We start from the raw sequence: 13,579 nt of genomic DNA on the forward strand, positions 1-13,579 counted from the left end.
TGCTTTTTTTTTTTTTTTTTTTTTTTTTTTTTTTTTTTTTTTGGATTCTATTCTTATGGAATACTTTAACAAGCGTGTGTTTGGCAAGGCTTAAAAAATCAACTTTTTTTACTATCTATTGCACATTTTGGTATTATTTATAGGTTTTACTGTACTATTTCAATTACTTTTTAGTTTTATTTACAATAATTTCAGTAAAAAAATTTCAATTTCAGTTAAATAAACTATTTCTAAACGAACTCTAAGAATAATTATATAGAATGAAAAGGAGACATGCTCCTAAATTCTAGAAAATTAAGGAAAATCCAATAAAAGCACACCTTCACTAAGTCTCTTCTTAAATGCAAAAGAAAGCTACATAAAAATTTCATTTTTGATAGTCAAAGAGAAGAACTTAACGTACCTACTAAAGAAAAAAAAGTTTTCCTGCAAAACACATAAAAGAAAACACACAAGCAACATGTTAGTTGATAATGACTCTTACAATTGTGACTTTCACCTCACTGAGAGTAGCAGATAAACTTCTTTGGAAATGGGCATTGAATCAAAATTTTGAAGGGTCTCTTTGCTTTCCTAGAGAGGTGACCCTTGTTTATATTCTTGTTGCCATACTTTGTTTAATGAAGAGGTGGCAATTTGTGTTAACAGGTTGCACTCATGTTGTATGGAGGTAAGAGTAATCAAATACATAACTTAACTCTGAACTTATTTAATAATTGTGTCAAAACTACTCATCCTTAACACAACTGATATATTGAACTGGTGGACACGACAAAACTCATGTTAACTCGTTTTATTTGTTACATTTTGAAAGCTAAAAATTTAATTGATTAATTATTATTACCCCTAAACAATAGAGTTAAAGTGAAATTTTTTTCTTTATATATCTTCTCAGGTAAGATATTAGATTTAAGATAGATCAGATAATAGATATAAGATCAAATCAAATGGAAATGATCCACCTATCAAGTAAACGTTCTAAAATATATATTCAAAAAAACCAATTTTCTATTGTTGGTTCATTTGGTGACACTAATGTCAAAATAATGACGACATAGAGAAGTTAAGAACTGACGTAGAACAGACCGCCATGGTCATCTTGAAACATCAGGGATACTTGAAATCACAGCGTAAGGCAAAAATGCACTAGTAAAAATCATTTGTGAGACTGAGTCGGAATTGCATGCAAATTTGTAGGTTGTATGGAAACGGTCTTCTGATCAATAGTTGTCACTTTGCCACAATCTTTGCCCTAATTTTGGCAAATTTTTTGCCCTTTTTAGTAATTTTTGTTTTATTAATAACTTTTTTCTCAAAAGTCACAATAAGGTCCACGCTTGTTTTGGGAAAACCCTTAAGATTTGTAGTATGCCTGTCCACGGGTCAAGTCGGGTTGGTTTTGGACCCAACCCAGACTCAACCTACCTATATCGGGTTGTAACGACTCCGCCCCAACTATGTAGATATTGTTCGCTTTAGAACTCATACCTCTCACAGTTTTGTTCTCCCCCAAAGCACATAATAATGGGGGAAAATGCCTCTACACATTAAAGGGAGGTCATTACTTATAAAAACATTCTCATGTGTTTTTCTAGGCGATGTGGGATTCCATGGAATGCAAGACCCCCCTTTTGAGTCACTACACGAGTGGAGAGTGGTAAAACCTAAAACCAATCACTAGCATCAATCGGTTGAGTCAGTTTCAAGTGAGGATGAGTGTCGGTCAGTTCGATCAATCGTCAAAATCAAAAAAATGTCATCGAAATTTAGAAAAAGTCGTAGGAATCTAGAAAAAGTCACCAGAAAGCAGTAGAAAGTTGCCAGAATCTACATTTTTTTCATTTAAAATTGCTAGAATTGGCCAGATCTGGCTATATCCCACTAGATCTGGCCAAGATCTCACTAGATCTAGTCTAAATCTCATCGAATCTGGCTTGATTTGCTGGATTTGGCCAAATTTTTTATATAGACCCGGTCGGATTCGGGTTGCTTAGGATTTGGAGAAGAAAACTCACCACTCAATCCGCCAACATCAATTCTTGGAATCTAAGACACACCGCAGACCAATTGGAGCTTCAGTTCGGGCTAAAATCGGGTCTAGACACCCATAGTTAGTAGTTTATGATTTTGTATTTAACTTAATTTTCCTATTTTTGGTAAGATTCAGTATTTTGCCACCTAATCTCATGATTAATGTGAATTAGGGTTTCAGATAGTTTCCTAATCATCCTAAAGTTTTACTTAGTATTTATATGTTTTGTAATATAAAAAAAAAAATCAAATTATTATTAATAAAATTTAGAGTTTTTTTTTATATTGTTTTCTATTCTATTAAAGAAAGTATCATGCGTGCTTTTTCTTGACTTAAACAACATCAAGAACTGACCAACTATAAATTATGGATCAAAATTTGCCAAGATATCAAGAACTGACCAACTATAAATTATGGATCAAAATTTGCCAAGATTTTACTCTTCTCCTCAATTATTCTATCTACCTAACATTCCACCGCCCATATGAGGCTTATGAGCGCCCACATTGATATTATTGTCCAATCTGATTTGGTAGATTGTCCAGTATTTATCATCTTCCAAAAAAAAGCCAATAAAAGTTGCAATCTCAATGATTTCCCCGTTATTGCAAAGTTTGCAATGACAGACTCCTCCAACAAGAAGCTGCAAGGCAAAGTAGCCATAATCACCGGTGGGGCAAGCGGCAAAGGCGAGGCTACGGCTCACCTTTTTGCCCAACATGGTGCACGCATGGTTGTGATCGCCGATATCCAAGACCATCTGGGTCACCAAGTAGCCACATCTATAGGCATAGACAAGTGCCAATACGTGCACTGTGATGTTTCCGATGAAGACCAAGTCAAGAACATGGTTCAATCAACGGTCCAGAAACATGGCCAGCTCGACATCATGTTCAGCAACGCTGGGACAGCGAGTAGCTCTGATCAGACAATCCTCGAGCTCGACCTTTAAGGGTTCGACAAAGTGATCAAAACCAACGCGCGTGGCATGGCTTTGTGTGTGAAACACGCGGCGCGTGTGATGGTTGAGAGGCGCGTGAAGGGGAGCATAATATGCACTGGAAGCGTAGACGCTAGCCAAGGTAGAAATCTGTTCACAGATTATTGCATGTCAAAGCACGCAGTGTGGTGGCTACACCAATGGCATGTGGTGCATTTGGAATGGATGCAGAGCAAGTGGAGAAGATTTCTGAATCAACTTCAACCTTAAAAGGGGTTGTGTTGAAGGTGGGAGATGTTGCCAATGCTGTGCTCTTTCTTGCATCTGATGATTCTGGTTTTGTCACTGGACTTGACTTGAAGGTTGATGGGTGCCACTTAGGTAGTAGGTAATCAAGCTCCAATGAGTATTGTTTTAATTGAGATGGAAGGGAAAGAGTCTTAACTTCAACCATATAGTCTTGAAGAAAATAAGTTTTAAGGAAAGTTTTTTATGCAAATTTTCTGTTATATTTTGTGTTCTACTTTATATATTTCACTAATTAAACGAGTTTTATTATTGGAAAATAGATCATGTGATAAGAAATAAGTAGTCTACAAATTTCTTATCTTGTGAAAAGTTGTAAATATACTTGGTCAATCAGTAAATACTTGCCATTATTACTGATTTGTGTCATATAATGTGAATCTAGACCAATTCCAAAGCTAACTCATTGTCGAATACTTACAGTCTTAAAAGATGTATCTAATAGAAGTGAATCCTGGGGGAAAAAAAAATCACATAGTACCAGCGAGGGAACAATTTGGATGACATGTGTTCTCCAATGACTGTCTTTAAATTGTAGTGCACTAAAATTTTTCTTTGAGCTTTTGTGTGTAAACCTAGGCATTGCAAGTTTCTGATTAGAATGTACTACAAAAGATGCCTTTTAGTCCTTGCCTTCTGTGTAACATGGTCAATCGTGCAGAAGTATTATTTTGAATCCAACTATCACAGATGCTTTTGAGAATCAAATTCTGAACTCATCTTTGTTAGGACATATATGTTTCATTTGTTAAGAACATATATCATTCTTGTATGTAATTGGCTAATCCTTTGACAAAACGCAGTCAACTTATATTTAGGTAGTTCTGGGTGTTTTTAACATTTCAAGAAATAAGGTTTCAAAATCAAATGTTGAAGTCATCAAGTTTGTCCAAGAATCAAGCTGAAGAAGTGCACAATCATTAAATCTCAACACCCTCTCGACAGCTGCTCGACAGCTGCTCGACACCTTGCTATTTGTCGAGATTTATAAAATCAAAATCTCTAATCTGATTTGTTGGGATCCGTGAATGTGTCTTTGGGCTTTCTTTTTTTCTAACCCTAGACATATAAAAGGATTGTTTAAAGGACGTCAAAGAGTTCACAAGTTGCACAAGTATTGAACAAACTCTGTTCAAGCAAATTGTGACTGGAGACAAAGTTTTGTCCTAGTTCATCTCTTCTGAAGAAGTTGTTATGTATGTGCACCTTTGGGTTTTGTGACCAAGCATCTTCTTGATCTTCATCGTAGATGAACTGAAGAACTTTGCAGCCAACAACTCCTTCTAGTTGGTGATTGAAGTCACATACTGGGATCCGCTCATTGGTTAGTCACGTACTTGGGAGTCATGCATCAAAAAGGGGAGCTGTCACTATAGAACAAGTCCAATTGAGTATTGGGATAAGAGTTCAATTGTAGGTTAGTAAGGTACTTGATATTCCTTTACTTGTAACCGCTTGTTGTGATAATAGTAGAGTTTTGAAAATGGTGATCTGAAAATCAACCGGTAGGGTTTTTGCCGTCAGGTTTTCCCCATTCGTAAACAAATCATCATGTTATTTATTTTCCACTGTATAATTAGTTTATTGGTGATTTGTCTGTGCTACCACGCGTTTGCATGTTAAATTGATTAATTAATAACTTGGCTAAGTAATTAATTAATTTAATCACAATGAGTCAATACGTTTTTGGCCTATCAAGTGGTATCAGAGTAGGCACACTCTAATTAGATTTAATCTTTGCTGTGTTGATCCATTGACCTCTGTTTGTCATGGATAGAGGACAGTCATTAATCATACCTCCTTTATTTGATGGCACTAACTATGCATACTGGAAAGTACGCATGAGAACTTTCTTGCAGTTTTTAGATGAAAATGTGTGGCAAGCTGTAGAGATTGGCTGGACCAAGCCAAAAGAAGCGTCGGCCAATTGGGATGAAGCCAAGATCAAGGCGGCAAAATTCAACAGCAAAGCATTGAATGCCTTATTCAATGCAGTCACCAATGAAGAGTTTAAGAAGATATCCTCCACAGAAACTGCAAAGGAAGCATGGACAATCCTCCAAACAACTTATGAGGGTACAAAGGCTGTCAAGGATTCAAAACTTCAAAGACTCACTACAAGATTTGAAGAAATAAAGATGGAGGAGGATGAGTCGTTCGATGAATTCTATGCTAAACTCAAGGACATAGTGAACTCAGCCTTCAATCTTAGAAAAATCATTCCTGAACCCAAGATTGTGAGAAAAGTGCTCAGATCTCTACCTGAGAGATTCCAAGTGAAGATTACTGCTACAGAGGAATCAAAGGATATTGACAAGATTCCTTTGACTGAGCTGGTTGGAAGCTTGCAAACTTACGAGTTAGGATTATCTAGGATTGGCAAGTCGAGTAATGGCAAGAGCATGACCTTGAAGGCAAAGAGCAGTGACACAGATGAGTCTTCCGATGATGAAGATTCCAAGATGAAGTCCTATATTACAAGGTAGTTCAAGAAATTTATGAAGAACGCCAATGAGAGGAACTTCAACAAGGATCGTAGACAATCCAGTTCTTTTCTGTCTAAGGGCCAAGACAAAGGAAAAAATGATGCTAAGGATGGCAGTCAATACACTGTTCCTACAGGACCAAAGTGTTTTGAGTGTCATGGATTCAGTCATATGAAGCAAGAATGCCCCACATATCTTAAGAGCATTGGGTAAAAGTGAGGCACTTACTGCAACCTTGAGTGACACTGAGCCTGAAGATGATTCTAACAATGAGGATGATGGAATCTTAAATGCCTTCACTGCCACAGTCAATCCTATTGAAAGGATTGTTGAAGATATGGAAGAAGAAGAAGAATTGATGGATTCTAAGTGTGAGAAGATAGATGATTAAGATGATATCCATACAGCCTATGAGAAGCTTTACAAGCTCTCTGAGAAGCATGAGAAACTGTATAGGCTGGCCACCAAAAAGCTCAGTAATGTGGAACTTGATCGTGAGGAGCTTTCCATAAAGTTTGATGAAGCTAATCAAACGATTGGTGCACTGAGGTTTGAGAACAATTTCTTGATAGAGAAGACCAAGAAACTTGAAGCGGAGCTGTTTTAAGTCAGAACTCAATTGGAGAGGATTTTAATTGCAAAACTTAATGAGATGCTCAGCATTTAGAAATCTACTTTAAATCAAACAAGTTTAGGGTATGGTCTTTCTTCCTCTAATATTGCTTCTACTAGTGCTACTGTGTTTGTTTCTCCTGCTAATAATACTGAAATTGAGAACACTGATGTTAAAACTGAATTAGTTAGTGAGAACTTAGACAAGGATAAATCTATCTTAGAAGCACCTCCTAAGCAGGATAAGAAAGACATTAAAAACCCTAGGGCTAAGAAAGCTAACTCTCAAAATCCTAAACAAAAGAAGTAGCATCTCTGTCATCTTTGTGGAGCTGCCGGTCAAACTCGACCAAATTACTACAAGTGGCTAGCCACTCAATAGAGCAATGGCATGATCGCATCTGGAAGCCAAAATCAGCTTCAATCCTCTCTTGCTCCTCTTGGTGATCTTCTCAAAGCCCTCATGTTCCTTTCAAACTTGAATGGTTTCAATTCTTCCCCCTCACCGTCGGTTCAAGGGTTCAATCAAAGGAAAGGTTATTCGAAGGTGTGAAAGAAAAAGGACTCGAAGTGATTTTATCACTTTCTTCCATCTTCTTGTTTTTGTTTATTACATTACTTGTGTGTTTTGTATTTTTTTTTTTTTTAGTCAATCTAGTTTTATGCTTTGTTTTGTTTGACATATTTTTGTTTGTTTTGTTTTTAAAATTTTAAAAAAAAATTAAAAAATTATAAAAATACAAAAATAGTGTGTGTTTTATGTACTTTGGTACTTGTGTACCTTGGATGGCCATTAGAATAAAGTTTCTAAACTTTGTATCTTTTATAACTTAGATGAGCATTCTTGTGCACAACTAAGCAAGTGAGTTTTGTGGCTCTTGTTTGTGATGAGTAAGATTAAGTTATCTCTTGGACTTAACACTTGTATCACTCTTTTTGACGGGTAGAACTAAAAAATTCTAAAAGAAATGTATAAATAACTATCTCACCACTGTTGTCCGCTAATCATAATATGACATCTATATGCTTCAACATAGCAAAAGTGCAGTGTCAAAGATACTTGTATGCTTCGGCATAACAAAAGTGCAGTGTCAAAAGCTTAACATCTTGGGTATTTCTTTTTTCTCTCTTATATGCCGATACATGAGATGCTAAAATAAAAGAAAATATGCAAAGAAAATAAAAAGTAAAAAGATCAAAAATGTTTTAAATATGATTGTAAGCGTGTATTCTAGGAGATGTGGGAGTTATAGGATGTACCTCGAAGGTAATAGTCCCCATCAAACAGTTATGATTATGTGTGAGTTAAAGTAATTTTTTCATATCTCAAATCGTAATAACATGTATACACATACGCAATCTTGCAATATTTTTCACACACAACACGCAATATTCTTTGCTTCTCTTAATACATGTGCAGGTATAATGTGATTTGGCCATCACAAGGTTTTACATGTGCTAATATATACTGACTAAACTGTCTTGACTCGTTTTTGAAATATAAAATTGGTTAAACTTATTTAGTGTATGTGTGTGTGTTTTTAAGGATCCATGTGCTTAAATTTTCTATTGAAAGATAATTTTGAGAGCTTAATATGTTGATTGGATCATTGGTTGAGTTGTATGTTGGATTGCATTCATGTCTATGTTTTTCTCTTCTCGAAAAACTGTTTTGAAAAGCTGTCTCAACACCTCCTCGATATCTAGCTATCTGTTAAGCTTTTCAAGCTTTTTCTTATCGCAATCTCGACACCTCCTCGACACTTGGTGGATCGTTCGAGAAAGTTCCTACCTCCTCGATAGCTTCTCGACACCTGGTGGATCGATCGAGATTCTGTTCTTTGTCAAGTGCTTCTTGTTCCTCGATACCTCTCGACACCTGCAGCTATCAACGTTCATCTTGCTCGACACCTTCCTCAAAAAATTCTTGACACCTTTCGACACCTTAGCTGTCGAGATTTACTGAGGTTTCTATATAAACCCCTCGCGCGATCCGCCTCTCATTTCTCTTGATCTTTCTCTTGATAGCTCTCTCTTTTCTCTCCCAAACACTCTCATTTCACTCCAATTTTGTCCCTCAACGGTTTCCTCAAGCTTTTTCAAGTTTTTCTACACTTGGTAAGCTTCTTATCACTTCATTCTTCATGTATTTCATGTTTTGAAACCTAAGTTTTGGGGTTTTTGAAAAAATTTAGGGTTTTACAAAATTGATGAGTTTTTCTTGTAATTTTGGGTTGGGTTTTCATTTAAATATGTTTAAAACCTCATACATTGCATATACAGTTGCATTATAATTGTATTTCAATGCTTTTAGATGTGTGTAATATGCTTGTGTGCTAGTAGGATTGGATTAGACTGAACCCATGATGCTTTTTACTTTGTATGTCACATGCTCATGCATTTTCATGCATACGTACTCTCTTTTCAATATATCTTGATATATTTGAACTGTTTGGGACTTTTCTGATTGTCTTTCTTTCTCTCTCTCTCTCTCTCTCTCTCTTTCTGTTTACGTTAGTTGTGTCTATGGCACCTAAACGTAAGTCCGCTCCGTCTCAGAACCCTCTGCGTTCTAGGACATCTTCATCTTCTGATCCTACTCCTTCTAACATTCGGTTCCGTGATGAGGATGCTCGTAAGGTTTTCTCGGAGAACTTCCCTAGACGAGGTGTTCATTTGGAACGCTAAGTCATTTTGGCAGACTTCGCCGACACTGACCTTCCCTCTGTCATTCATAGTTAGGGATAGGAGTCACTGTGTGACGTCCCAGTCACCTGTCCTCTCGTGCTTATTCAGGAGTTCTACTCCAACATGCACGGGATTGATCGTTCAGTACCTATTTTCTTCACTCGCGTTCGAGGTACACGCATTCCTGTCACACCGCAACTTATTGCGGATGTGCTTCAGGTTTCTAGGATAGAGTTTCCTGGCTATCCTAGTTATGAGCATCTGTGGACTGTGTCCAAAGATGAGCTTATGACTACTTTTTGTGAGTGCCCTGCTGACTGGGGAGAGCGTCAGTATACACCATGTAAGACTTTTGCTAAAGGCCCTCGCTTCATGAACATGGTGATGACCTTTGTACTCCATCCACTCTCTCACTACAACTCCATCACAAAGTCTTGTGCTCGATTTTTGTTGTTTCTTCTTGAGCATCTTACCATAGATTTTCCTTCTCATTTCATTCTCTCTATCATAGATGTTTATTTAGATTTGGTGTCCCATGATAAGCTCATCTTTTCTTCCACAATCACAAGAATCTTACGCCATTTTTCTGTCCGTTTTCCTGTGTCCAACCACTTCACACACATTTGTGCCATAGACGCCGCTACCGTTAAACGTAGTGCAACACAATTTAGGTCACGACAGCTGGATTCCACTCCTCCCTCCCGTCCGGCTCCATCTCGTTCAGCTCCATCCACATCCACTCCCTTCACTTCCATGGGCGATGTATCACTTGGAGACATCATGGCGTAGCTGCAGTGCATGGATGCTCTCCTTGATACACTCTCTATTGAGTTGTATCAGGTGAACGTTCGTGTCGGTCATATTGCACGACGGCATGTGACTATGGGTGGCTTTGCTTCTGAGGCTTCTCCTCCACCACCTCCTCTAGTAGCTTCTGATTCTGATGCTAAGGATGATGATGATGGTGATGATGGTGATGACAATGATGCTTCGGATGATGATGGAGATGCTAGCTCTACCGATGAGATGTCTACTTGACACTCTTACCCTTTGTCACTCGTGACAAAAAGGAGAAGTAGTTTTGGATATTGAGAGTAGTCATACTTAGGGGGAGAGTTAATGTAGGGCATTTTGTTAGAGGGAGAGTATTGATATGAGGGATGTAGTGAAGATATGATGTACCTTTTCTTTTCTACCTTATTAGATACATTGTTCTTATACATTAGGTCTTGTGACCAGTTTTACATACATTGTACTTATTTTCTCTATATGTAGATATATGTTTCTTTCATCTATCTCTACATGTGTTGTTTCTTTTCTATCTTTATACACATGTTTTTTATACTTATATGCAATCTATTATTTCTGTTTCACACTAAGATACCTTGATGAGTTTTGTTTAAAGTGTTTCAGAAATACAGGTTGTCAAGTTTACTTGCCATAAACTCTTTTCTTGCAAAAATTTTCAAGAGTTTGTGTTAGAATAGATTTTATTGTATTCAACAAGTAAATATGAGTTGAGTGATTTATGACTTCTCTCATATATTCATTTGTTTGTTGTGGTTTTGTCACGGATTGCCAAAAGAGGAGATTGTTAGGACATATGTGTTTCACTTGTTAAGAACATGTGTCATTCTTGTATGTAATTGGCTAATCCTTTGACAAAACGCACTCAACTTGTATTTGGGTAGTTCTAGGTGTTTTTAACATTTCAAGAAACAATGTTTCAAGATCAAATGTTGAAGTCATTAGGTCTGTCCAAGAAACAACCTGAAGAAGTGCACAATCATTAAATCTCGACACCTTCTCGACAGCTACTCGACACCTTGTTATCTGTCGAGATTTATAAAATCAGAATCTCTGATCTGATTTCTTGGGACCCGTAAATGTGTTTTTGGACTTTCTTTTCTCCTAACCCTAGACATATAAAATGATTGTTTTAAGGGCCGTCAAAGAGTTCACAAGTTGCACAAGCATTGAGCAAACTCTAATCAAGAAAATTGTGATCGGAGACAAAATTTTGCCCAAGTTCATCTCTTCTGAAAAAGTTGCTGTGTATGTGCACTTTTGGGTTTTGTGACCAAGCATCTTCTTGATCTTCATCGTGGATGAACTGAAGAACTTTGCAATCAACAACTTTTTCTAGTTGGTGATTGAAGTCGCATACTGTGATCCACGCATGAGTTAGTCACGTACTTAGGAGCCGTGCATCAAAAAGGGGAACTGTCATTACAGAACAAGTCCAATTGAGTATTGGGGTAAATGGTCAACTCTAAGTTAGTAAGGTACTTGGGATTCATTTACTTGTAACCGCTTGTTGTGATAATAGTGGAGTTTCAGGAGTAGTAACCTGAAAATCACCCGATAGGGTTTTTGCCGTTGGGGTTTTCCCATTCGTAAACAGATCATCGTGTTATTTATTTTCTGCTACATAATTAGTTTATTGGTGATTTGTTTGTGCTATTACGCGTTTGCATGTTAAATTGATTAATTAATAACTTGGCAAAATAATTAAATAATTTAATCACAATGAATTAATACGTTTTTGGCCTATCAATCTTTAATAAGGGCATAAAGTTAAGTTGGTTTAGTCAGAGAGTGTGACGGTACTAATTATTCGTCTTGAATCAACTGCTAAACTCATTTTAAAGAAGGATGCAAGGTTCACTTTGCTTAGTCAAAGTGTTATACAGTACCACTTAATTGTCTCGAATGGGTATATGTGCTCGTTGTTGAGATATGTTGTGGAAGTTTTGTCAGAATAGTATATTTAACACATGAGAAAGAAGAAAGTATTTTTTTGTTCAAATACTTTATAATTAATCTCACTACTCAAATAAAATACACAAAAAAAATTCTCAATGATACTTATAACATTACACGTGCATTTTACTTTTCTTTTTCCTTACACGTGCATTTTCTTTCTTGCTATTTTGCTCTTTTACTTTTCTTTTGCCTTACACGTGCAATTACTTACTTGCTTCTTTTTCTTTTTTTCTTTTTTCTTTTTTTTTTCTTTTTGGATTCCATTCTTATGGAATATTTTAACAAGTTCATGGCTTAAAAAGTTGACTTTTTTTTTATTATTTATTGCACTTTTTGATATTATTTATAAGTTTCATTGTACTATTTCAGTTACTATTTAGTTTTATTTACAATACTTTTAGCAAAAAAATTTCAATTTCAATTAAATAAACTATTTCTAAACAAACTCTAAGAATAATTATATAAAATGAAAAGGAGACAAGCTCCTAAATTCTAGAAAATTAAGGAAAATCCAAAAAAGCACACCTTCACTAAGTCTCTTCTTAAAAGCAAGTCTCTTCTTAAAAGCAAAAGAAAGCTACATAAACATTTCATTTTTGATAGTCAAAGATAAGAACTTAACGTATACCTACTAAAGAAAAAAAAGTTTTCCTGCAAAACACATAAAAGAAAACACACAAGCAACATTTTAGTCGATAATGACTCTTACAATTGTGACTTTCACCTCACTGAGAGTAGCAGATAAACTTCTTTGGAAATGGGCATTGAATCAAAATTTTGAAGGGTCTCTTTGCTTTCCTAGAGAGGTGACCCTTGTTTATATTCTTGTTGCCATACTTTGTTTAATGAAGAGGTGGCAATTTGTGTTAACATGTTGCACTTGTGTTGTATGGAGGTAAGAGTAATCGAATACATAACTTAACTCTAACTTATTTCATAATAGTGTCAAAACTACTCATCCTTAACCCAACCAATTTATTGAATGGGTGGAAATGACAAAACTCATGTTAACTCATTTAATACAGAGTCCAAAAATAAATAAAGTGAAGAAATTTAATGTCTGTGGTTGTGACAACTTTGCTATGGTGATCGCAATTGAACTAACGGTTGTAGGTTGTGAATTGGACTGCAAATAAACAAAGAAATTATATGTTCAAGCATCAACTATTGAAAATCAACAATACCCTTGAGTCTGACAATATTCAGTGCAGATTTAAGAAGTAAAGACTTAGAAAGAGGTAAAACAAATGCAAGTTTGCATCTATAGTTGAGAAACAATGGCTCTCTCTCTCTCTCTCTCTCTCTCGTTACAATGAACTGTTTTTTTTTTTTTTAATTAATTTTATTTACGTGATATTACAAGAATTTAACCACAAGATTTTATTTGTTATATTTTGAAATATGAAGATTTAATTTATTAACTATTATTACCCCTAACAAATAGAGTTAAAGTGAAAAAATTTTCTTTAGATATCTTATTAGGCAAGATATTAAGAGTCTGTTTGAATACCGCTTATTACTAAAAATTAAAAACACTATAGAAAAATAATTTTTAAATATACAAATAATATCGTGAGACACAATTTTAAAATTTTTTTTACTGAAAAAAAAAATATATATATTTATGAGTTCTGTGGATAATGCACGAAACCAACATAAAAACAACAAACACAAGCTAGAGTCGCTATCCAAACTCCAGCTACATATAAGGCAAGATCAGGTAAGATAGAAATGATCGTAACTCAAATA

General features: G+C 35.7%; 1 pseudogene; it reads left to right on the forward strand.

The window, feature by feature from the left end:
• The first annotated feature begins 2,392 nt into the window (after positions 1-2,392).
• LOC112006132 ((+)-cis,cis-nepetalactol synthase NEPS3-like) lies at positions 2,393-3,481 on the forward strand (annotated as a pseudogene).
• The last annotated feature ends 10,098 nt before the right edge of the window (positions 3,482-13,579 follow it).

Source organism: Quercus suber, unplaced genomic scaffold (genome assembly GCF_002906115.3).
Source record: "Quercus suber isolate HL8 unplaced genomic scaffold, Cork oak 2.0 scaffold_228, whole genome shotgun sequence".
NCBI lineage: Eukaryota > Viridiplantae > Streptophyta > Magnoliopsida > Fagales > Fagaceae > Quercus > Quercus suber.